This window comes from Hermetia illucens, chromosome 1, assembly GCF_905115235.1.
Source record: "Hermetia illucens chromosome 1, iHerIll2.2.curated.20191125, whole genome shotgun sequence".
NCBI lineage: Eukaryota > Metazoa > Arthropoda > Insecta > Diptera > Stratiomyidae > Hermetia > Hermetia illucens.
Window position 1 is genome coordinate 218,935,172 of NC_051849.1, and position 24,264 is coordinate 218,959,435.

Sequence of the window (24,264 nt, forward strand, 5' to 3'; positions counted from 1 at the left end):
GATCTTCCTACTCAACAGGTTGTGGTGGGTGGGTCACCTAATCCGTACGGGTAAAGATGATCCAGATCAGAAAGTCTGCAAGGCCAAAACCCTGCCTCAGATAGAGGGATGGCGTAGGCCAGGACGCTAAACCACTTTTAGGGATATTGAATCGGGGGACTTTGGCGCAAAATCGGGATTTTTTTAAGTTTCTTGCTAAAGCAGGCTTAGATTGAATACCGCTTGTTGCGCCGTTGATGATGATGATCCTCCTGCATTGACTACGGATGATTTTGGAAAAGTGTGTGGGGTTTAGATCTTCACTGCATCCGCTCTTCATCGATTCCGAAAAAAACCTTCGATAGCGTCAACAGGGAGTGTTTCTGGTGTGATCTATGCAGGAAGGGCTTTTTGGATAAACTAATAACCATTATCAGAGCAACACAAAATGTCACGTGGTAAAATCTCAGAGGATTTTGAAGGTCCAAAACGGAGTTTGCTAGGGATGTATCTTGTGACCGATATTAATTCCTTTTGTTTGTGGGAGAGGCGTCTTCGATGGCATGGTAACGCAATTCGTGCTAATGAGTGTTCACTTGCCAAGATTGGTCTGAACCTCGAAGTCGATGGTAAGCGACCAAGAGGCAGGCCTAAACAATGGTGGTTTGATACGCCAGATGAGGATTTAAAAGCCTCGAGATTGCACGATTCGATAGAGCCAAATGGCGAAATCGATCAGGACGAACGAAGAAGAAAAAAGAAGAAAGAAGAAGTTATCGGCAACGTTCTTTATCCTGCTTTGTCCTCAGGACGTAGAAGAATTCAAAGGACTATGACGTCCTTCCTCAAATACCTCGATTACACTGATGACATTTGTTTGCTCTCTGGCCGGATTAAGGACTTTGGCCAAATGGCTCTGAAGTTTGGAAGAGAGGCAAGTCGAGTTGCACTGAAGATAAATAGCAACAAAATCAAGGTTCTCAGTCTGATGGGTCATCGCACTACCCCTATCTGCATTAATGGGCAGCGCATTTTCGAGGTCGATCAATTTGTATAAGTCGGAATCGTGGTTTTTGCCGACGGTGGCCGACGCATTAACAGTACTAGACCCGCTTTCGTTGCAGTGTCTAAAATTTCGAAATGCAGTTACTCGACACCAAGATCAAGTTGAGACTATTTAGTGCTTGTGTCCTTTCTGTGTTGCTCTATGGGAGAGTAGCACATGGAAAGTGACAACCTCGAAAGCTGGAAACAAAGCTGGAAACCTACGGGAAAACCTGTGTGCGTCGTATCATCGGAGTACGCTGGCATGATGCTATCGGCGTACAGGTCTGCCACTCGCAGCGATGTGATCGAATGGCGGAAGTGGCAGTCGGTAGGGGACATATTAAGAAGGGGCGATAACTGCATTGTTGGCACGCCATGCAGTGGAACCCACCCTCCCTGGATGGCTGACAGGTGGGTCACCCCAAGAGCACTTGATGCAGAACAGTAGAGGATGAGTGCGATCATCTCGTGAAGTCCTGAGTTGAGCTGAAGGGCATTCCAGGTAACCGCGAACGATAGTGCGTAACTGTGGTACGCTATACACAACTAAGTGGTAAATGGCAGCTAAATATATATTTTCATAGAAGATTACATCCAGGTTTTGAAAGTTATTGGTTGTCAACCGAGAGGGTAGGAAAAAGATGTTGAAAGGGATTTAAGCCAAATCAGGCGCCATTTGCTGGTATTTAGTGGTAGCTTCTTCACTGAGCACCATCTCGCCAGACTATTTAGTTTGGCCTGCGAGAGAGGACAGTCCAGAGGAGAGGAAACAGAGGCGAATATTAGGAAGAAGTCGGAATACCCGGAAGCTGCCAGTTTTTGTTTTTTTTTGTGGTAAAGTAATGAATTCATGATGCATTTCACTGAGGACTTCTGCAAAAATCTCGCCTTCCGTCTGCTTAATAAGCAGAGCTGGCGGTCTAGTCCTTCTTCGTCTCCCCACCTTTTCTTTTGGTGCTCCGTCCTTCGTGTCCGCCATAACTTTAGGCAGAGGGTTTTTCTGATGGCGCGACGTGTTGCTGTCTCTTCTTCCTTTTCGCCTTTTTCTTTTGAGCTCTGTAGAGTACCTAAGTGAAGTCTCTTTCAGATGTCCCTTCCTCCTTTCGTTTTTTCCCCAGTCCGCTCTGCAATGGGCTGTTTGCGATCCGTTTGGTATTCATAGTGTTCTCTTGGGGATGCGCGGTTGTTTCTGTTTCCTGCGGATTTCTCCTACTCTCCATGTCCGCCTATCATATGAAATCCTGTCCGGGAGCTCCTCCAGTTCTATTAGCCCGTTTTTCACCGCCTTGGCGATGTTTTTCTGAAGGAACGTCGCAGATCGCATGCGCTTCATAACTGCCGCGCATTTCATAATAAGCCTTTCCTCTTCAGCTTGCGCCAGAATAGTCGACAGCCCTCCCACTTGGCTTATATTAAAAAAAAATTGGTTAGTTTCGGTAGTTTCCACTGTCCCTCTTTCCGCAATTATAGCACTGCGTGGCACTCTGGGTTTGTGTCTTCGTTGCAGGTGTTGCATCTCTCCGTCTGCGCGCCCTAATGTCTCGTCAAGTATTTCAGCACTTGTTGCGTCCTTCGCAACGCAGCCAGCTCACCCTCCACTTACACTATTCCCTCGTTTGATTTGTTTTTGTTCGCCATTTAAGTTGTTTACCAGCGCATCGTGTGCAAGGGAGCGGGTCGCAATAATCAGGAATGGGTATACCCTCGGAGACAAAGCCCCTACCATAGTTCCTTGAGGCCTAACCTACGATTAGCTGATCCCAGAACTCACGGATGGATGAGCGCTCGCTCGGTGCAACGCGGTCAACTAATATCAGTTTAATGCACACTACCCGACCAGGGTCCCGAAGAGGCTGGCTCCTGATACATGTCACAAATACCACCATGGTAGAGTTAGGCTCACATCACCCCATCGACGTCAATAAGGAGTTGTCGACGGTTCCGGGGACTCCCAGTGTGTTCCGACGTGTACTGGTCATTCGCGGTTCGCACTTCACCGGAAAACTTTCTCGAGGCAACTACCTAAGACGTAGATATTATGCCAGCTAGGGGGTCAGAACTACTTGTTGGGGCACCTCGGGGGCGCCACTCCCTGCATCGTAAGCGACCCGCTAAGGATTGTTGATGATCTCTGAGGGGATGCTCCCAGTTGGAACCTTATAAAGAGGTCATTGGCGGCGATTGGTGTACCAAGATACTTAACTGCCCTAGTCGATAGCTACTTAACAGATAAAAGGGTCTGCTATGACGCAGACAATGGAATCAAAGAATTCATTGTCTCCGCGGGTATTTCACAGGGCTCTGTGCTGGGACCGCTATTGTGGAACATCATGTATAATGATGTCCTCAAGGTCCCAGTTGATAGCGAGACCTCATTAGTGGGTAACGCCGATGGGATGACGCCGATGTGAAATTGTATTCATCTTAAGCAACTACTGCTATAAAGAAGTGGCTGAAAGATGCAGATCCTGCACTCGCGGAGGATACAACAGAGTCGGTGCTTATCACGAAGCGACGTAAGGAAACCACTGCCCGTATCAGAATGGGGAAGCATATTATCACTTCAAAGTCAGGAATTAAATACCTCGGAGTGATGATAGATGCGAGGCTGAATTTCAAGAAGCACTTACAAAATGTTTGCGCCAAGGCGTCCAATGTTAGCATGGTCCTGCGAAGGATGATACCAAATGTTGGAGGCCCGCGATGCACTCGTAGACTGCTTATAGCTAGAGTGGTGAGTTCTATGTTGCTTTACGCAGCGCCAATTCGGTCAACTGCATTGCATACCGCATGCAATGCTCAAAAGATGAGCGCGGTTTATAGAAACATTGTCCAAAGAGTGTCCTGTTGATATAGAACCATCTCGGACGAGGCGGCCTAAGTAGTAGCCGGAATGATGCCGATCGACATTTTGGCCGATGAGATGGCACGTATCCATGATGGAGCTGATTGTTCCTCGGATCGGCAAATGAAAAACGCCGAAAGGGAGGAATCTTTAAGCAGGTGGCAGCAACGGTGGAAACAGGCAAAAAAGGGTCGATGGACCCATAGATTGATTCTCAGCATCAAGGTGTGGACGCAGTTTTTCACGGACATGACAGTTACCTTAAGTACCTCTATAGGTTTAAATTGGACAGTTCACCAGTTGCGACGGTATTCCGGTGGAACAGGAGCATGTTTTCCTCCGTTGTCCTAAATTCGCTGAGGAAAGGCGGAGTCTAGAGGAGACATTGGGAGGAACAGTGGTACTGGAAAATATAATTGGAAAAATGCTTGCATGTCAGGAGAGCTGGAATGAAGTGAACCACATGGTAGAGCGGATTCAGTGGAGATTAAGAGAGGCTGAGGAGGCGAGAAAGCGCGGTTGCAAATACAATGGATGGGCGAAGAGAGAGACTAGAGTCATGTGATGGTTTCGCGGGGAAACGGATGGGGGTTAGGGCGTGGTTTTAGTGGGTAAAAATACCACACGCTGGAGCATGTGTACCAGTGTCTTTGGAAGATTTCTTAATCCGGAAAAAAAAAGACGGACAGACAGACACTGACTCGATTCTAATCAGGTTCCACAGGCTTTCCACAGAGCCTTAAGAGGAATTAGATAAAGGAAGCGGTAAGTAACCTTGAATAGAAACTCTGCGGGAACGGTTAAATAGGGAGGATCAGTGAGTTAATTCAAGGATTCTAGAGCAAGAGGAGAAGAGTAAGATAGAGCGGTAGCACACAGCTGGAGTAGGGTTTCTGCTTTCGAGGATAATATTTAACAGACAATTGCTGAGTAACGTTTGAATATATTCAGTTCAAGAGTGACCATTTACCCTTGACTTTTTGTTGAATTATTGTTCGAATAAAAGTGTTATATTTTGAGTTCCATAAGGTTAACTTTTCTGAGCAATGTTACGAGTCTAACATCCTCAAAGATCCACCTCTATCTACCACACCTTCGGGATTATTTGTGAGTTGCACGTACACCTAAGGACACCATCTCTCTCATTTGTATTGATTGAGCCGTGAAACCGTATTGTTGTTTGCTTATAGAATTTGTAAAGGGGGTGAAGGATGGTTGATACCAATGCCTGGACGCATCCAATCAAACATACACCTATTGGCGTGTAGCTTCATAGTTACGAACACTACAACAAACACTCGACAATCAGCCTCGGACCAACAATGTGACTTAATTACGACTTGGAGATGTTTTTGCAACATTGAGATACGAACAGGATCGTTGCGTTGTCCAAAGGAGATTCCTAATTAGGTGGAATTCTGTTGAACTGAGCTCTAACGAGCTTCATTTTCAGCGTGCGAATTCGATTTCGAATGTATTTCAGATTCCCTGCATACCTTTCCGAGTGAACTCTATTTGGCGGTAGGAGACGGGATGTTACTGAGCATAAGTCATGAAGGAAGCATGGAGGCATATGGTCAGGCTCTGACGGGGATGGGAATCAAATCACATCAGTTATGAGAAAATAAATCCAATATACACCTAGATGTCGACGCATAAACGTGTGAATACGTTTCTTTTACATATATGCGAGCGCACTGGGTGAATATAAATGTCCATTGAAGGGTCCCATTCGTCAGCTATCCTCGTTCATGAAAGCCTCGCCTTGTTGACTTTATCGATAATCAATCCATTTAGTTCGTATCAATACTCACAATCCCAAATGATAAATAGTCCAACACAAATAAATGTGTAATGCGAATATAATCCGGGGCTTAATCAATTAGCGGAATCGAGGGGACCTGATTAACTGCTGCTTTCATTTCCATTTTTATTTAATGCATAGAGATCCAATCAAAGAACATGTGTAATGGAGCATCAAGGACATAAGGGATAATTGGGGCGATATCCCTAACTCCCTCGTTCAACTCAATTCTCATTAGGACATGTGGACAGGGGATGTCCACCCAGTGGAGATACAATCAATCGGAAAACTGCTCGTCCGGTCCTCAACCAGGACGAGAAGTAGGAGTGCATCTGTGTACAACTTCTCGGGGGTCGATTCTAAAAAATGACCCTCAGAGACTGTCTACTCAGTCCCGTCGTTGCACTATTTGTCCTCTCGAGGAAACTAACAGAGTCAGGGGCGGCTAAAAACCCAAAAGGGCTCAAGTTCAAGCGTTATAATCCTATTTTACCGATCAATTCATACAAGGATAATTTAGTTAATGAAATGATGTCAAGCGATAGCATCTAATTCATTAAGTAAGGCGGTCTGTTATCCCTTTAACAGCCTTGACATGGTCCTCGGCCATGGAGCGGAAGAGGAGACTAATTCAAGTGGAGGGATGGAGCTGGGAAAGGGTTCCTTGAACGGTATCGTCCTGGAGTGGGCCACTATGACGACGAGAATCCTTGCCTCACCAACTCTGATTTTGGGACTGGACATGTTATGGGTGCCGGTGGAGTTGTTGTCGCCCCCAATTCAACTCCTATTTACCTAATTAATTTTCTCGTCATTTGTATTAAATATTTTTTATTTGATGGCATCATGTTCGTGAGAGACCGAGTCGGGGTTGAATTAAATTGAGGACCTGGTCGGTGGCAGATGCTCTGCTATCGACGTGGGTTGTTTGTTGATGTCTACTTGATTTCAAGGTAATCAAGGTAATTATTTCTGAGGGCAACGTGAAAGGATTAAATTGACTTTGTGACAATTACGCCGCGTATTCAATTAGCCATAAAAGCATGTGAGCACAATACATGATTGTACAGATTTATGGAGCAATGGGGCTAATGGGTGGCGTATAAAGGTTACATTTAACAGTTGGTGTTCGGGGAAGGAATCAATTAGGTAATGAACAGATTACGGGAATCAGATTAAAGGCATTCGAATTATTTTCCAATTTAATGTATTGCGTCCTTACTGAAGTCATCAGAATACAGGTCTATTATGGGAAATACTTCCTTTTTTCATTCGAGGGTTGTTTTTCAATAATGGTAGTTTGTCGAAGGTCGGGTCTGGAAAATCATTTTGACTAAATAAAAGATGAGACCAGAAACGGTACGTATCCTGCAAAGAGCAAAGGTCTAAATCGAAGAATCACTCACTTCATATAAAACAAGTCGGGAAACCGGAAGCTGGGCGCTTCAGGTATGAAAGGCTTTGTTTGTTTCTCCTGTGAGTAAATCTCAACGTAGAAGGATATCACTCACTGCATGTCTGGAGGTCTACAGATCCCATCTTCTCACCAAATTTCGTGTCAATCGGTACAGCCATTTCTGAGAAAAGTGTCTGTGACAGACAGACAGACCTGTGAGGAGTGGCCAGGTCTCCCATCAGGCGCGACCCCAGCTGGCGGATTGGGGCACACCTATTGATGTGTAAATATGTGTTCATGCACTTTTCTTTTCTGACTGTGCATGGGCTAGTGTTTGCTCATCTCTGGTGCGTGGGCCAAAATGGCTATGGGAAGGACATCCAGAAAATAAAACCAAGATGGACTAATTGAGAAGGAGTAAAGTTACGGTGCAGATGCTCGGAACCCCAGTACCGGCGGCTTTTGGGAGTGAACAAGTGGGCTCCCGGCCGTCGATATCCCTCGATCGCAGTGCCTCGGTGGTGGACAACTTGGCCACCGTTGCATCTAATACTACAAGTGTTTTAGATTTGGAGAAGGAGGTGTTCAAGCGAAGCACAACTCTGCCAAGAACACCAATTGCAAAGGCCAAGAATGGTGGACTAAAAGGAGATAGCTGGCCAAAAAAGGCGATTTTGACACTCAACGAATTTGATCAAGAGGTACTCCAGCAGCAGCAAATAGATCCATTCAGGAGAAGCTCATCAATTTTACGATCGCCTCCAATACCAAAGTCGGCAAAAGAGAAAGTCCCTGGGAACTCGGTAATTGAAAAAGGCGAAGGAGTCAGTAAAAGGAGTAATCTGGCCAAGACTCACCGAGAACAGAGTCCTGAGCCAGAAGAACTACCTTTTATGCAGCTTGGGACTAAAATATTATAGTTGAGCTGTCCGAATTCATCAAGGACAAGCACAACGTGCACCAAGCCATTAAGAACATGGTGAGAGCCATCAGGGTGCTTTACAGTAGATACCAGGAAGAAGTAAGAAAGCCTAAGGAAAAGCCAGACATTCTAGCCCCAATAGTGTCACGGGCGACCCAAGTGACACCAAAGCACAAGGACACCGATCTTCGATCAAGTAAGCGAGTGCGAGACAAAGAGGGCGAAGCTTTGGCGAATCAATGGGCATCAAAAAGGAAGAAAGGAGTCTCGACCAGTCCAACAAACGGAACTAAAAGTTCAGAAGGCCAACGTGCCCAAAGTAGGAACGTCGACTAGCGAAGTGAAACCGAGAGAAAATAAGAGTGGTGGTCCAGGTCGTGAACAAGAAAAGAGACAAGAAACCAAAGATGCGAATTAGCCCGGAGGCAATTGTAATCTCCAGCAGAGGACATCTAACTTATGCGGAGATACTGAAGAAGGTGAAATCTGACCCCGACCTAAAAGACCTAGGCGGGGATCTCATGTTTGAACTGAAAAAATTCAGCGTGGGGAAAACTGACGGCTTTCGTAACCAAGTTTTAAACTCACTTGGGGAACATGTCGCGGTTCGTTCCCAAAAACATGAGATCTATATCCAGTGCAAAGATCTCGATGAGGTAACATCAAGAGAAGAGATCTGCGCTGCCTTGAAGGAACAATTCAAGTTGGGGGAATTCGAGAAGAATCCATCGTTAGCCTAAGAAAAGCTTATGGCGGTACTGAAACAGCCGCAATGCGACTGCCAGTGGAGTTAGCGCAGAAGTTGTTGGCCGTGGGGAAGGTTCGGATTGGATGGGTTGTTTGCCGACTAAGGGAGCAGATCTTCTTAAAAAGGTGCTTCAAATGCCTAATGTTTGGACACTTCGCGAAGGCATGCACTAGCGGCATCGATCGGTCCGATCGATGTCGAAGGTGTGGGGATAAAGGACATATTGCGAAGGAGTGCAATAGAGACCCCAAATGCATTTTGTGTGAAGAAAAGGAGGGAAGGGATAACCGGCATATTGCCGGAAGTGGTAAATGTCCAGAATTTAGGAAGGCGTTAACTGCATTGAAAAAATAAGGTTAATACAAATAAACCTTAATCATTGCAGGGTCGCACAAGATTTGCTTGCGCAGACCACTTACGAATCCGCGATGGAGGTTGCTATCATTAGTGAACCGTACAGAAATCTTGTGGTGGTGTATGGGTCATAGATTTGATCGATTATTTTGCAAACAAACCCTAAAAAATGATTGTTTAATGAAAGAGCTCTGCTTAGAAATTCACGTTGCTAAACAATGCAAATCGGACTGCCCCCTTGGTAACAGTTCATTTCGTGATAATTTTGAATATGTTAGTGGACGAGATGGGAGTGGCAGTGGGTAGGTCATATAATGAGATTCCTGGCCGTGCCATGCAGCGACGCCGAGTATCCTAACAATTACGACGAGTGGTTCGCCTTTAAACAAAGTAGCGTAGGTAGGCCAATGTGTTTATGCACAGAGTGTTGGACTCCCGCAATAGGACGCCATTGGACTACCCACTAAATACCTCCCTGTCATCAGAGAATAAGCCTGGAACCGTTTGACAGATTACTTCGGGCTAGCCCTCCCGCTCTGCTCGCTTTGGGAGCCTTCAAGTAAGAGAATTCCTTTCACCAACAGGAGGGAACCAGAGGAAGGGAGTTGTTAGTTTTGGGAACCCCTTGCTATCCGGTCCCTCCACCAGTCGAGCTCAATCTTCTTCATGGTTGCATCTGCCAGCGCTGCTCAGTATCTCTCTGAAAATGTTGTCTGTAGAAAGCTCCCCAGTGTCTGCATAAAGCTGCTGAAGAAAGCAGACTATCTTAGGAAGCATTTGAGAGGTCCAGCGTTAGAATGGATCCCCTTCAGCAGTGAGTTTGCGACAGTGTTAACTGCAGCGATACCACCCCTCAAAGCGCCTTCCAGCGCGACTCTGCCTGTTCCAAGAGCTTCAACACACTTTCCGATGTCCACCCTCGCGACATTCCAAACGCAGCGGGAGCGTCGGATTGGTGCACACTGTACTGGTGATCACATGCCGGCAACTCTTCCAGGACTCGCCACCCGCCCACCGATGGGACCAGAGGTTCCGACGCAAAAATGATTTCAGGGATGCTTCCTTCGCAGCAAAGAATCCAGCCAGCGACGAAAATCTGGCATTGTCTCATTCGACGTCAGGTAAACGCTGAATCCAGATAAACCTATTACTTCAGTTTCTGGCACTAAGTCGAACGTCTTCTTGAACCCAGATAGCAGCGGGACCTGATAAGTCAAGATGTCATGAAGCTGGGTCCCTGTTCCAGTATTGCTCGCTGATAATACTATGCCTAGAAGGCGACTGCTCATCAGCAGGCAACCCAACTACTGGTGGAACAATGAAAATTCAATTTTCTCATGTTTTCTAGCCAAAAAACTTTATCAGGGTGCAAAGATGGCCCCAGGTGACATGACTGTGCCTTCTAAAAAATTGTTGCCACTCTGTTTCCTTGCCACCGAGGTAGCCTAACGCAATAAGTACGTGGTACCTTCAGGTACCGAGCAGGAACCGCCCGAAATGTGTGGTAAGATCGGTGACAAGAACTACCAAGGTTTGTACGACAACTTAACAAAGGTTTAAAACTAGGAGTGGAGACTTGGCTTGGTATTTTCGTCAACAACTTCGGAGTTGCCAAATCTCCCATCAGGCGCGTCCCTTCGTGCGGATAAGGGAATGCTCGGCGGATGCGTAGGAATATGCACATATACGCATTTGGAGGTGTGCGTGTATGGGCATGCTTATGCGCAGGCCGGGTAGGTGGGAAGTAAACGCCCGCCCGTGGATAAAAATTGGCTATGGGAAGGATACCCAGAAATAAAACCAAACATGGAGGAACAGAAGGAGAATAAAGTTACGGTGCAGGGCTTCGGAAACCCAGTACCGGCGGCTTTTGGGAGTGGGCAAGCAGGCTCCCGGCCGTCGATATCCCTCGACTGCAGTGCCTCGGTGGTGGATTACTTGGCCACCGTTGCATCAAATACTACAAGTAGCCTGGAGAAAGAGGCATTTAAAAGGAGTACATCACTCCCGAGAACGCCTGTTCAAAACCCAAGAAAAGATGGGGCACAAACTGGTCAGGTATTAGCCCATAGCGGGGTAACTACACCTGGTCGAAATATGTCGCAGGACTTAGTGGTTGATCCATTTAAGAGAAGCTCGACGATAGCGCGATCTCCTCCGAAATCAACCTTGATGAAGGAAGGAAATCTGGGAAGCATTCGGAAGGCTAATAAGTGCGTAAGCGCCCAACGTGAAAACCAAGCGGAGGAGCTATGTCAGAGTCCGGAAGAATCATCGTTTGCCCTACTCGGAGGTAAAATAATAGAGTTGTCTGAATTTATTAAGGACAAACACAACGTGCACCAGGCCATCAAAAACATGGTGCGTACCATTCGGGTACTATACAATGGTGCCAAGGAAGAAAAAAACGCCTCGAAGAAATCAAGCGTCACCCAGGCAACACAAGTGACACCCCCTCAACATCCAAAGGGCGGTAAACTTGAAAAAAGGAGTAGAGAGTGCGCGATCGATTCTTTCGGATGCTCACAGGACGCGAAAAGGCAAAAAGGCCTCTCACCGGCAAAAGGCAAGGGAAACAAAGTTACCAACATCGTGGAAACTGCGGCGCCGGCTCCAATTGACCCAAGGGAGGCAAAGCCTCAAAAAGGGACCAAGGAAGCATGGACCAAGGTTGGTGGAAGGAAAAACACGACGCAGAAAAGAAGATTACGGCCCGAATTAATCATCATCTCCAAAAAAGGGGATATGACTTACGCCGATATCCTTAGGAAGGTCAAATCCGATCCTGAGCTGATGGACCTAGGAGAAAACGTCAGCCGAATCAGACGCTCCCAGAAAGGAGACTTGATGCTTGAGCTGAAGAAGTCTGCGGGCAAAACGGTGGAAAATTTCCTCGGCAAGGTGGAGAAGTCCTTAGGAGAAGAAGCTCAAGTACGGGCCAGAAAGCAGGAGCTTGTCATCGAATGCAAGGACATTGACGAAATCACGACCAAGGAGGATATCCGTGACGCCCTAGAAAAGCAGTTCGGACCACTTGGCTTGCAAGATTCCGCAATCAGGGGACTGAGGAAGGCATACGGAGGCACGCAAACGGCAACTATAAGCTTACCAACTGAAGCAGCGTTCAAACTGCTGGCGGCTGGGAAAGTAAAAATAGGTTGGGTCGTTTGCCGACTCAGGGAGCAGGTATCCCTTAAGCGCTGCTTTAGATGCCTGGAATTCGGCCACATAGCGGCGAAATGCACCGGTGACTGTGACAGGTCAAAATGTTGCAGAAAATGTGGGGGAGAAGGCCATATGTTCAGGGAATGCAAGGCTGAGCCTGAATGCATGCTCTGCAAGGAAAAAAAGGGCGTCGACTGTCGGCACGTTGCAGGCAGCAGCAGATGCCCAGTGTTTAGGCGAGCCTTGAATGCAGTCAAAAAATGAGGTTGATACAAATCAACCTCAACCACTGCGAGGCAGCGCAAGACCTTCTCTCCCAGACCATCTATGAGAAGGGAATCGAAGCTGCCATAAACAGCGAGCCCTATCGCAACAATAAGAGCGGTGCCTGGACTGCAGATGAAACTGGCAAGGCGGCAATATGGGCGTGTGGAAATCAGGCCATTCAAGAAGTGATGGAGTTTCCAGAAGTTGGATTCGTCAGGGCAAAAATAGCTGGTATCTATATTTATAGTTGCTATGCTCCACCAAGCGCGACGATAACAGAATTCGAAGGAATGCTAGGTATGCTAGTCTCGGATGCAAGAAGTCGAAACCCCAAGATCATAGCTGGTGATTTCAACGCGTGGGCCGTGGATTGGGGCAGTCGCACTACGAACATCAGGGGCCGTATCCTGCTCGAGGCTTTCGCGGAGCTAGATTTGGTGCTTGCCAACACGGGAAACGCTTCCACTTTTCGTGGGACAGGGTCGGGCTCAATAGTCGATCTGACATATGTGAGTACCACATTGGCGAGGAGAATGACATGGTTTGTCAGTGAGCATTATACTCACAGCGACCACCAGGCGATTTTCCTCCAGATCGAATATGGGCCATGCGTCGATGCGTGTTCCCGTGAGGCTGGAAACCGGGGCTGGTCCGTGAAAGGGCTTGAGGAGGATGCATTCATAGAGATGCTATTGGGAGGCCAATGTCCCGGTGGTGCGGCTACGGAAAAGGTAGAGCAAATGATGGGACGCATAACAAGAGCATGCGACGCTGCTATGCCGAGGCGACGAGTTCTCGCAAAAAGGCGCTCAAACTATTGGTGGAATGAAGAGATCGCGGTGCTACGGAATGCATGTTTTCGTGCTAGAAGGATCTGCCAACGATCTAGATCAAGACCAGACTTCGACGAGGAACGGCTAGCATATGTGAACCTTCGAGGTAGGCTTAAGCAGGCTATACGGACCAGCAAGCGAGAATGCTTCAAGGAGCTTTGCACAGAGGCAGACCAAAGCCCCTGGGGAACAGCGTACAGGATAGTTATGAAGAAGATGAGAGGGCGAACACCACAATTGACCTGTCCGCATCTTCTGCTCGATATCGTGACGGCGCTCTTCCCCCCGGATAAAGGGGAGCGCAAACAACACAAGCGAGCACTCGACGTCTACACCATACCTGCGGTAACTGAGGAGGAACTTATGCAAATTTGCCGGAGAATTGGTGATAACAAAGCACCCGGTCTGGATGCTGTTCCCAATAGAGCCCTTAAACTCGCTGTTAAGACCAGACCCGACTGGTTTATCAGCGTGTTTGAGACATGCATGATAGAAGGAATTTTCCCCGATCGGTGGAAGAGGCAAAAACTAGTTTTGCTCCCGAAGCCGAATAAACATCCAGGACACCCTTCATCATACCGACCGATTTGCCTTATCGACACGGCAGGAAAGGGTCATCTACAACAGACTGCTCCCTATCATCGAATACAAGGATGGATTATCGGAGCGACAATTTGGATTTCGTCAAGCCCACTCAACGATCGACGCCGTAGACGTTGTTTTGAAGCTGGCTCGAGACGCGATGTCGTCTAAAAAATGCTGTGCCGTAGTGACATTGGACATCAAAAATGCGTTCAATTCCGCAAGCTGGGAGTGGATAAAAAGTTCACTGGCTAACACGGGTGTCCCTAGTTACTTGACTAAGCTCCTCAACAGTTACCTTTCGGAGAGGACACTTTGGTACGGCACGGATGAGGGATCCAAGCAGTACACCGTCACCGCAGGAGTACCACAGGGCTCAGTGTTGGGTCCTCTCCTGTGGAACGTCATGTACAATGGGGTCCTTGTCCTTCCCGTGCCAAAGGAGGCCACGATAATCGGTTTCGCAGATGATCTAGCTGTGGTTGTCGTCGCGAAAGAACCTGAAGACGTCGAAATGTACGCTAACGAAACCATTAGCGCCATAAAAGCGTGGCTGGAGATGGTTCAGCTTGACCTTGCGGAACAAAAGACGGAGGCGGTCTTGATTACCAATCGTAGGAAGAGGAATACGATTAATATTCGCGTTGGTAGTCACGTCATCACTTCGAAGCCGGTTATCAAATACCTGGGGGTGATGATTGACGCTAAGATCAATTTCAGGGGACATCTGGACTATGCCTGTGAGAAAGCGGCAAATACCAGCGTATCATTAGCGCGGATGATGCCTAACATTGGAGGTCCAAGGTATAGTCGCAGATTACTTGTGGCCGGAGTGGTTCGCTCCACACTATTATACGCGGCACCAGTTTGGGAGGAAGCATTAGTGTGTGAGAGTAATCGTAGGAGAGTAAATATGACTTACCGCTTAGTGGCGCTAAGGGTGTGCAGCGCCTTCAGAACAATATCAGGCGAGGCAGCGTGTGTTATTGCGGGAATGATCCCGATAGACATTCTGGCAAGTGAGACACGCTGCCTGTACGAGACAAGGAAAATGAATCCTCTTGAAAAGGATGCAGAACGCCGAAAGGCGGCAAGTCGAGAGTCGCTGGAAAACTGGCAGAAACCGTGGGATGACTCGCAGAGGGGTCGCTGGACCCACACTTTGATTCCCCGTATTAAAGAGTGGATCCAGCGACGACACGGTGAGATTAACTACCATCTGACGCAATTCCTGTCAGGACATGGCGGTTACAGGAAGTACCTGCACCAATTCAGGCTGGATGATTCTCCCTTGTGTCCTGAATGTGGTTGCACACCTGAGGACCCGGAGCATGTTATGTTCCACTGTCCACGATTTCTCTCAGAAAGGAGGAGTCTGGAAGACTCCCTGAAAACCACTCTAAGCCCGCAGAACATCGTCGGGGAAATGTTGAAATCGGAGGAAAACTGGTGTGCGGTGAACACCGCCATCAAACGAATAGAAGAAGAACTGGCAAGAGCGGAGCACGCAAGGAGGACGCGAAGAACGGAAGGCGTGGTTGCGTAAAGCACAGTCCACCCCGCGAAGTAATGCTTTGCGGCGGTCCCGCGGGGAAGGAAAAAGGAGAAAGTGGGGGTGGTTTTAGTGGGTGAGAATCCCACACGCTGCTGCAACCTGGCGCGGCAGTGTCTTTCTAAGATTTCCACCTCCATCCATAAAAAAAAAAAAAAAAAAAAAAAACTTCGAGGCAAGTCTAAAAGAAGGAATATCCCCTGCTTAGTGGAAAGCAAAAGTTGCAACTGTTGAAGGATATAGACCCCCTTATCATACAGTTGGAAATTTTTCTGAGGTCATCAAAATTCTGCCTAGTTAGCGCCTGTTGCCTGATACTAGTTCCGCTATGAGAGCCTAGCTTTCATTACTTCGGTTGTGTATATTCTAAGGTGCAGAGAGTCGGGCGGCATGGTGGTCTATTGGCCAGTACACCATACAAGTCCTTATAATCCAGGATAATCAAACTTTCTTTGATATAGCACATTTAATGAGTGCACTATTTGGAGTCAGCTATCCGGGATCCTTCTGGACAGTTCCCATTTCATTTAATATTCAGTGTTCAAAGATTCAAATGGTAGGAACTTGAAACAAACCACCCAGACCGTTCATACCATCCCTCTACTGATTCACCAATTTAGACAATAGTCCTGCTTTTGAAGCTTCCATGACAACTCGGCTGTCAGTTCAATTAGTTACATTTCGTTTAGGAGAAGGTTCACACCCATCCGCTGCCCGTATTGCCGGAAAACAAAATTACTCGGATATGTTTTGTATTCCCGAACTTTAGCTCCGACTTCACAGCCTATTTTTGATCTGTTGATAGAAAATACGGTGTTATAACCCTTCAGTATATCGTCAGTCTTCCACTCCTCCCTGGTTGGAAGTTATGTAGCGAAGTCTCCCCTGAAGCATTGCTTGCGTGTAGCGTAGTCCGTTGGAGATGGACAAAGTGCTTTTCGCAACAGGAACACGAAAATATTGAGGGTATCTCTCAAGTGAAAGGGCTCCGGTAGTGTCCACCCTTGCTGTTCTTTGGACTTGGTTAAACTCACTCTTACTAAATTCCTCTAACTCAATCGGACGAATTATGGCCGTGCATATCTAAAGACCAATTTTTCGCTTAGAGAAAACTACGTCGGACGTCTACTCCTATAATATAACTGATGTTATCCCGTCAGGGTCAGGAGCTTTGCCTGTCGAAGATTTGATGATTAATCAGATATTGACCCACAATTGTCTTCTGTATTAAGGCGATGCCGATGTGTTTCTACTTGAGGAAAACTAGCAAGTTAGCTGAAGTGCACTTCGTGGGCTCTGGATTGAACTATTTCAGCATTGCTGAGCGTGTTTACCATTGGAATACCAATTCTCCTTTCTTTCAGCATTTTGTTAGCGGTGTCGAATAGATCGGGATTTTTGGACTAGTATTCTCTAATTCAACCCAGACCTTGAAGTCAACATTTTCACTGGTTCTACTAATTTTCTATTGCTCAGAGTAGGAAAGCCAGACCCTTTTTGTGAAGTTCTTCCTCCATTAAAATCCCTCTCTAGACGTCCTGGGTTCATTCACAAAATGTTCGTCTGCCGGCAGGAGTTCGATTTTCTCCATTCGGCTGTGTGGAGCCTTGCCACGTCACCCTTCATAGCAGACTTGATAGCCGATGCCAAATGTCAAATGTGGATGTAGATCTTTGGCCAGGCAGTTTGTCAGCCTCCTCATTACCAGTCATGTTCGAGTGCCCTGGGACAACGTTAGGAATGCTCTGTTCAATCGGCCAAATTTCTAGCTTGATGTGTTATTGGTTTTATATTTAGGTTGATATTGTTGCCCGACTGTCAGAGTAGATTCGAAGGGTGCCACCCAGCCATTTTGGTAGCAGACATTTTTTTGTTGCTAATAAAATGGCATATCTGCCATGCCATGCCATCTGCCGAATATAGTCGTCATTTTTCCGAGAAGTCATACTAGCTCCATAATCAGGTTTTTCTGGAGGACCTGTGTGTCTTATCTTTCTGCCACTACTGGCCCGTCGGTGAAGATTATTAGGTCTCTAATCCCAAAACACCCGTGGCCATTTGCCGACCATTCTTTTGTTTTTTGATAGTTAAGACAGAGAATACTTTCTCAAAGGCCACAAGATCAGCAAGAGGCAGGGCCACCAAATGTTCGATGTGAAATTTACAAAGGGCGTCGCTTTTGCACTCGCCAGTGGTATCGAGCCTATACGCGTTGTTAGTTGCTTTCTGTTGCACCTGATTTAGGAAACCTTCCATTGCCACTGTTAGCGTGAAATTCATTGCTCTAGTAATACTTAAGTAACCGAGCCTTTGAGTCTGCGCCAGTAGCTTTCTCGTTTCGGCCGCCAGATGACGACTAGACGATGGTGATGAGAACATCAAAATTGGCTTTATTACGGATATGTACATCAAATGAATCCATTGTGGTGAATGTCCTCAGGTCTTACTTATCCAAGTTCTGTAGAACCAGAGCGATCTGCAGGATCTGTATTTGTTCATGTATATGATCCTTTCACGCTTTTAAGATTTCTGGTATTGGTCTTGGATACGTTAGCTTGGAGTTGAGATTTACCCAGAAGTTCTTGACTGTTCCACCAGCTGGGTTTCCATCCCTGATAAGCTCGGTAGTGTCCAGCTCCAATCTAATGTTCCAAGTGAGTGTTGTTAGTCGTCTTCCTAGCATTCACAGTAAGTATGTAACGGAGTCACCAAGTGTGGATTACCTGTAGAGTTGGATTGAAGCGGTCACATGGGGTGTCAAACTAATCGCAAACTAATCGGAGTAAAGCCTGCCGCTTCTTCGTCATCTTCTGTGTCCCTCCCGCTCCGTGAACGTAGGTTCTGAAAGAGATCGGTTGAGGATGAATCCATCCCTATTTTGAAATCAATGCAGCTGCTATCTGGGATAGTTATAATGTTTGATGCTCTTTGAAAAAGGCCGCCATGTCAGGAGATGCCACCGTCATGTCGATGGCTTCTAGCCTAAGCACATTGACGAATATGGGTTCATTAGCCAAGATGAAGATGTGGAGTCCTTTTCCTATCATATATTGTGATCCTCTCGATCCTCTCGCTTTGATGTTAGCGTATCCTCAGAAGATATTGTGGGCGTTAACATCAGATCCTCGTATAGCTCTCATACGTTTATTCTTGGCATATTGAATAGATCATAGACATTCATTAATGTTCCACTCTAAGCTGCGTCCTCGTAATAGGAAAAATAAGACCTTGAGAATGTCCTTATTTTCCTGTTGATTTTTTAAGGTTATTTTTTGTCATTGTGGTATCGCCATCACTTAGGTGGTTAACCAGGATAGCCTGGAAGTCCACCATTCAGTTGCGGGGGTCACTTTAAAATGCTGCAAATTTGTTTGGGAAGTATTGGATCTTATCTATGCTTTAGGTAGACGTGTCCTGGCCTGCTGGTCTATTTCATTGGTCTTGGAAGCCGAGACTACTGAGGTAATACTAGCGAGCCCATAGTGGGGTCACCAGCTTGTTTGTTCCCAATTAGAGACAGCGAAAGTATGAAAAAATCTCGACTTATCAGTTGTCACTCGAGCTTTGCAGTCTATTCTGGAGATCAAGTTGTTTCAAAGCCCCCTTTATCGGCTTCGACAGCCTTGGCTACAAATAAAATTTTGCAGACCGAGTCCACTGTACTGAACTTTGGATTGAAGAGTTGAGATCATTAGAGAACCGTTACTGCCCGCTTTGCCCTTAGTCGCAGATTCCTTGGACGATCCTTTCCTCTCAACCTTGCTACAATCGCGGGCTTCCGTTTGCTTGAAGACGGTTTGCCCGAAAGCGTTTTTTTATGGCCGAGGACAATGTTTTACCAGAAGGCTTAGGTTGGTGGTGGCTGTCTTTTGTCCGAAGACAGATGCCTTCTGGGGGGTAACTTTAAGACTGGATCCCGGGGTTAGAAGTGGTGATGAAAGGGGCCTACTTCGGCACGTCGGTTATGGACTGCCTCCCACCTGGATTGGTCCTTAATTTAATGAGTGAAGGTTTTCAGGCTCTGGATTGATGAGCCTAAGGTTGCTCTTGACTCAAGGTTGGCTGGTTTTTCTCAGTTTTATCATAATTAACTCCGATAGCCTTTGTTCTACCGGAGCGAGAGAGTTACTCGCGGAAGACTCTTCTTTTGTTGAAGCAAGGCTAGTTGAAACTGAGCGTCGTGTGGTATCCAGAGGCCACCTTTGACAGCCATATCTGGTTCACCTTGTCGGGGACCAGATTATTGCAAAAATATGAAAGGAAGAAAGTTCTCCTGTATCCTCAGGTCCAAGGATCATCAATTGCATTGCTTCATATCTGATAATTGTCCAGTTGGTGTTCCTTTTGCTCGGGGTAATTCATCTGGGTTTACGGAAGCACTAGAGGGAATACTTTGCATTCCGCCATTCGTCACCAACAATCCAAGAACAAAAACCAAATAAGTTCATGTTCGTTTCCTTCCGTATTTCAGCTGCATTTTAAGTTGATTTGCATGGTCGAGAGTGGTATAATGAGATTAAAATCGCAGTGCCGCGACCCCAGTCCATTAAGATCCAGACGAAATTACATGTTCCCCACAATGTTGATGACTCCATTATAAACTCATTCCAGTCACCTGTTTGAATAGAAACAATGGAGCGCTCTGAATTTTCATCCTCCATCGCATTCCATCGAGGCAACTTCGTAAGGTATCAAGTTTTCAGCTCCCAGGCAAGTGTAACTGCAATACATGAAGATCAACGATACCCTTCCTTCCCCATCGAATGTCTCCTGAGAAATACCTATCATGACTCCAAGACACAATGTAACTTTATATAACTCCAAACTAACAACCAACAGCCGCCTAACAACCTAACTCTGCCTTATCAGAACACCAGATCATGATTGACACGAAACACTATCGAATTTCACTCCACTAATCCACCGCACGAAATTCAAAACTTAATTAATTAATCACACGGCGCATTAATTAAGCGAAATGCATAGCAGGAAGGAAATCAACGAACGCTAATCATATGATGTAATGAACAGCTCCTGGCACACTTTAATTACTTTTCTTTACTTCAGGCTTTTCGTCGTCGTCTGGTGCTGTCTCCCCCAGCCATGGATCCATCCAACCAGCCTCAGTTCGCCTACCCTCGAATCGGTGAACTTTCACATTCGCGCTACTGCTGGCTCTAATTTTAGTCTGGCACTTATCTCGGATCAGTGTTGACTGGAGCCAGAGTAGCTTTCTCTCGGGAAAAATGTTGATTTCAAAAAGATGCAAGTGTTTAGGGTTAGACAGAGGATTGGCGTATATGAGGGTGGAATTTACAACTTGATTGGAGTTTTGACAAAAGTTTAAATCATGGAAGGGGGGGGGGCTCACTGATAGTGAATGTGAACATGGAACCTAGGTCCTAACTAGGTAGGCTACCCCGAGGAGCCCAATTAGCGCTGTGGTCCGCGACTTTGATGTCACAAACTTCTAAGACCGACCGGGAGAGTCCAGCAGCTCAAATCTTCAGAGAGAGCCCGTAGCATTTATGAAGGAAAGCAGGTCATCCATCCTGCAGTTAGAAATCTCTCTGAGGTCCCCAAAAAATGGTTTACTTAGTGTTCGTAGCCTGAATCTTACTAGAGCTGGGCAATCGCAAAGGAAGTGCTTGAGGGTTTGTCTGCAGTTTTGGCAATGCGGTATGCCGAGCCTGCGACGTGGTCCCATATGGGCTGGTAATCGCGCTGACCGTCGTAATCTTGTATGCATTTGCACGTGTCTGGCTCAGGAGCTCTCATATTCGGGTTTTGCTATAAGCGGACCAAATCCTCAGCGAGTTGGTGGTGAGCCTTCCCCATCTGAGATCCGCGGCTACTCAGTAGTGCGAGTAGATTCCGCCCTTGACAGTCGGCAGGGGGACACTGACTGCACCCGCCAAAGGACTGTCAAGAGCAGAGCCCGCCTGGCCAATCCGTCAACTCGCTAATTCCACTCTTTGTTCCTACGACGGGGAACACAGAGGAGGGTGACCTTCAGCGTGGCGCCCAGAGGATATCGTCGCCGAGTACAAATCCTTAATAGCCGCTTGGCTGTCGGTCAAAATGACTATGCTACTCTTGGGGTTCGGAACGTGCCCCAGCGACGAATAGACCTCCAGTACCGCCAGAAATTCCCTTTGGAATACACTCGCGAAACCTGAGAGACTATACCACTCGGATAAACTATGTGGAATCGTGAAAACCCCAGCACTGACTTTAGAGGCCATCGTTGATCCGTTGGTGAAGAATACTCTATCGTAGCCTTGTAACACGTCCCGCGCCGGTCTTCCACTCTGCCTTGGTTGGAAAGCCCACAGCAAAGTTTCTCGTGAAGTTTAGCTTGCGTGTGGTATAGTCGGTGGGGAATGCCCAAATTTCCCGGGGTACTTCGTCTAGGATGTTTCCATGGCCTTAAGGCTTCATTGTCTAGCATCCGATCTCACGTAGTCTGACTGCACTACACGCTACAACCGATTTAATGTGGATGTCTAAGGGGAGGAGATGCGGGAGTACTTTGGGGGCATCTATCAGGCAGGACTGAAGAGCCCTGGTAGCGCCTGCACACGTGGTTCTTTGAATGCTATTAAGCTTCGTTTTATTGTACTTGTTGCTCAAAGCTTCCCCGATACAATAGAGCCCTATGTTAGGATTTGACGCACCCACAGTTAAGTGCATCCAGAGAATGGTCCTCGGCCGGAGACCCCATTTCTTTGCAAAAATTTTCTTGCATGGAAAGGATCAATGTTTGTTGATCCAGCTTTGGTAGGTGGAATTCAGGTACCCTTGTTTTGGTGTTGAACACCATCAGTTCCGTTTTGGTTGGATTTATTGCCTAGTCCGCATCTTGCGGCCCACAGGCGCACCTTTCCCAATGCTTCTCCAGTGGAGGGAAACATCCCTGACACTAAAATCACCAAGTCGTCGGCACTCTCCTTCACCCCGCTGCTGTCCAATTTTCGCAAAATTTTCTCCATCAGTATTAAGCAGAGCACCGGAGAGATGGCGTCACCCTGGGGCGTGGCTCTGTTCACAGTCCTAGTCAAGTGGTTGCCTCCCAAATCCGAATCAATTATTCTGGTTTTTTGCATGAATATAATCAAATACTGGCCAAGGCTTCCTTGATGACGCTGTTACTAACGTTGTTGAATGCTCTCTCTACGATTATATCCAAGAAGACAGCTAGGGTAAACTGTTTGTACTGCAGTGTCCGCTCAACCGTGTCAATTACCTTGTGGGGAACGGTTTTTGTGGACTTGCCTTTGAGGTAGCCATGCTGGGACTTAGAAAAAGGCGTTCTCTCCGTATTCGCCCTGAAGTGGATGCCCAGGACGCGTTCTAGGGTCTTAAACCCGAAATAGGTGAGGTTGATTGGTCGAGAGTCCTTCGCCGACTCACAGCCGCACGTGCCCATTTTCGGTATGAAACCCATTCGCAGGCGTCTCCAAGACGGTAGTACATGTCCTAAAGAGATACAGCTCCGGTAAATCTCGATAAGCCAGCATGAAAGGGTTCATACTGCTCCAGTACCATGACTGGTATTATGCTGTCTGGATCCGGAGATGTGTATGCGGAGAAGCTGTTTATAGTTCAGCCGATCTTACCGATTACTGATTTGATAGCCTCGCATGGTTGGTGGTGGCTGCAAACCCTCCAAGCTAGGCTCTGACTCACAGTCTTCCTTGCTAGCGGGAAAGTGCGGCTGAACCAAAAGCTCCAAGGTTGCACCAGAAGTTTCCGTCCAGGAGCCTTCCGGCTTTTTAATAAAGGATGGGCACCTAAGTTCGTTGGACAGAAATTTATCCAGCTTTGTGGATTCACTGGTGCTTTCGATGGTCAGGCAATGGTCCAACCAAGATGGCTTACTTGTAATTCTTTAGGCTGTCCTCGTGTAGCTACCAATATTTATGCCTGTAGCAAATGTTGAAGATCTCCCTGGTCAGCTTCCTGAGCCTGGACATATTTTCATCCCACCACGGTAGAAGTGTCTTCTTGCTGAATTCAGCAGGACACGAGAGTTTAAAGGCGGTATCGAATGCCTTTTCCAGAGACCCGACCTTTGACTCCAGTTCGTTTGTCGTGCCAATCTTGCAAGTTTGCGCACTGGAGAGTTAGTGCTTGACCAAATTTCTTGCGGTCGATCCTCCAGGGGTCTCTGGAGGGTTTGGAGACCTCTGTGGCGATATCTAGAGTGAAAATTAAACAACTATAATCTGAGAAGCATCAGGCAGTTCTCCACCCTAAGGATCACATCGTTGGTTAGTAGGGCGACATCAAGGACCTCCTCACAACCGTCACAGTTCTTCGAGCTGGGGAAATAGAAGATAGATACAGAGATAGATTTGCGTTTTCGTTGATTTCTGAGCTGCCTCAAAGCGTGTGCCATGTATTGGCGTCCCAGCCTAACAACAGTTTGGATTTTTGGTTGCTATGTTGATCGTCAAATGTTTTAGCTCTCCTGGCGAAGCTGATCACATCACATGCTCTAGGTCCATCTTGATCAGCCTCTCCTGCTAGGAGGAAGACAAGCGGATTAGTCGAGTGCTTCAGACTTATCTGCGTTACCCTCAGCATGATCTACTTGCGTGGGGGTTCGTCAGCACCGTCGGACTGGCGGTGTCAATCAAATTCAAGTCATCGTCCGGTTTTACAGAACAGAACACTTTCACTTTTGTGTTCCTGACTCCGACCCGTACTTATAGTTTACTTTCTGCAGTGTCTCTAGACACTCTCAGAAAAGTTTGGTTGTTTGTCT

At 46.9% G+C, this 24,264-nt stretch overlaps 1 protein-coding gene across 1 annotated transcript in view; it reads left to right on the plus strand.

The window, feature by feature from the left end:
• The window catches only part of LOC119646278 (LIM domain transcription factor LMO4-B-like), a 273,183-nt gene that overhangs the window by 152,482 nt on the left and 96,437 nt on the right, over positions 1-24,264 (plus strand). The gene's annotated exons all lie outside the window — the stretch shown is intronic.